This window comes from Mirounga angustirostris, unplaced genomic scaffold (assembly GCF_029215605.1).
Source record: "Mirounga angustirostris isolate CCGP_5_RB_7025 unplaced genomic scaffold, mMirAng1.0.hap1 SCAF_2, whole genome shotgun sequence".
NCBI classification, from domain to species: domain Eukaryota; kingdom Metazoa; phylum Chordata; class Mammalia; order Carnivora; family Phocidae; genus Mirounga; species Mirounga angustirostris.
In genome coordinates this window covers 135,719,671-135,722,337 of record NW_026991710.1, presented here as the reverse complement: position 1 = coordinate 135,722,337, position 2,667 = coordinate 135,719,671, and positions in this window count along the sequence as shown.

Genomic DNA, 2,667 nt, shown 5'->3' with positions numbered 1-2,667 from the left:
GTGTATGAATAAAAAGAAAGGCCCTGGCATGACACATCTGGAAGTTGTTGGCAGGGAAAAGATGGAGGTAGGATAAGTAGAAATCGGGCATCCTATGTGATTGGTTTGGGGAGCATTTGGTTTTTCTGCTTTTTCCTGAGTTGGAAGTATGGGCAAAAACAGGAAAGCTTGCAGTCATTAAGCCAAGTCCTAAACAGCTTGGGATGATTAATGTAGAGGTTGTGTTTGGCTTCTGGACTGATCACTGCAGTCACAGAGTTTGTGGTTACTTCTTAAGCTGGTTTCTCAAGACACTGTAAGTCAGAGTTTTATTGTCATATGTACTCTGGAAATTGTCTTTTAGTATACCCAATTTCTCATATATCATACAGGATATTTATTATTTAATCCCAGCTTCTTTCTCTTTTTATCTATCTATCTATTATCTATCTATTATCTATCTATCATCTATCTATCTATCATCTATCATCTACACACACAGAGACACTATCTTCTATCCAACTCCATGAGAAAGAACTCTCTCTCTCTCTCTCTCTATATATATATATATATATTTCTCTATATTCAAAAATATATAACCAAATTGTATAGACTATTTGAGAATTATAGAAGCATTTCTGAGAAAAAAAATTGAACTAAGTTTATATGTGTGGATTGATGAAAAAGGCAAAGCTTTGCTTAAACAGTAAAACAAAACAAAACAGTGTGTGGAATCTAATTAAAGAGAGAAAGGGAAAGGATATTTTCTAGTAGGATAAGGATGCATGGGCAAAGAAATCCATATTGTTAAATAAAATTGTGTGCAGGAACATAAAATCAGTGAAATGTGTTTAAACATAAAGAGAGGCTAGAGAATGGATGGACAAGTGGGCAATAGCTATACCATGGATTATCTGATTAAGGAGCTTATGATTTGATCTTCATATGATGGAAAGATATTAAAGTTTTTAAAGGGAATAGTGGCTTAATATGAATATCCTATAAAGAAATTGCCTAGAGGACATTGGAGGATGGATTTCACTGGATCAATATACAATCAAAGAAAGCATGTTTTAAGTTAGTTTAAGGATACTCGAGTGATAAGTGGCTGTGGAAGGTAATAGAGATGAGAGTAAGAAGCAGAATCACGGATCAGTTAGGAAGTAAAGACAAAAGGACTTTGTGATTCAGAGTGGAGAGGGGCAGGGAAGAGTTATGGTTAGGACAAATCACTGATACAGATGGGGAGTGCAGGACAATGGAGTAACTAACGATGTTGCTTCATGTTGAATATGTTGAGTTTACCTTTCCTGTGAGAGAGCTAGACAAATATTTTCAATAAATATTTTGTGTAATCTCAAATTAAAGGAAGATGTAAGAGAAGAGGCTAGGAGTTTGCAGGAGAAAGCTGGCACCATTACAGAGTTAATGAGACTAGGTAAAGTGGAAAATGACAGTAGGTGTCCCGCATATGTTTATATAGAATTATTTCCTTCCTCCAAAATAGCACTTAGCACACAGCTCTAGATTTTTAAGTGGTTATTTAGATGCCTGGTGTATAAAATCCTGTTGGCATTTTACAGGAGAGAGTTTAATATCATGTTTACCATTCTAATTACAGTGCCTCGCATAGCCCTAGAAAACTTTAATAGCTTAATATTTTAAATAAATCAATAAACAGAGAAATGGATGACAATATAATCTTGAGGCAAGCACAAATTTAAAGAATATAGGAAAAGAGAGGGACACATAAAAATTACCATGAAAGAATGGATGAGAAAATGAGAAGAATCATGCAAGTGTGGTATCAACGAAGGTAATGGAAAAGAGAATTTAAAGAGGTAAGTAATAAACTCTGCAGTTCAAATGGAACAGAAAAGCCTCAGTAAGTAAGAGCCTAAAATCAATTGGCTTTGACAACAGGATATTTGCAGATAGTAGCTAGAATTATTTCCACAGAGTGAGAAAGGCAACATCAGAATGCAGTGGATTGCATAGAGAGCAAGTGGAAAAGAAAATTAAGACAGAGATTGTGGTATACTCTTTTAAGAACATGAGAGAAAAAGTACAGAAATTATAGGATTGTTATAGAAAGGCCAGGATCAAATAATGTATTTTGTTTGGAATGTTGAACCTAGGAAATTTGCACATTTTTTTTTAGTTAAGAGGAAGTGTAAGTAAAGAGAAAGAGAGATTGAAGATGCAAGAAAAAAAAAAAAAAAGGAGCAACTAATGAGGCCAATTTCCTGTTGGGAGGAAATGTCTTTAGAAAAGAAAATAAAGGAAATAAACAAGAGTGTGGATGAAAAAAAAATAAAACAATTTACAGATCCTTAGGAAGAGAATTGAGGATGAGAAGGCGGAGTAAAGAGACATCAGACCCTATAATCTCCAATATTTTATGGGCCAGGATTTGATTTCACATCATCTGGTTTCCAATTCATATTAAATCTCAGCATAAAACTAAACATACATGGATATTTGGGGATTGGGCCAGAATTAGAAAATAAGACAAGGCCAACTGTCCCCATACTTCAGGCATCTGTGGCAGGTCCTATTTATTATGGTGGCAACCACACATTCTCCCATCCCCCATCCTCTTGTTAACAATTTGCTGTTGATACTTTTCCCACTGAGAGATGGGACCTGTTTCCTGATCAAGTATCTGGGGGAAGATGTGACTACTCT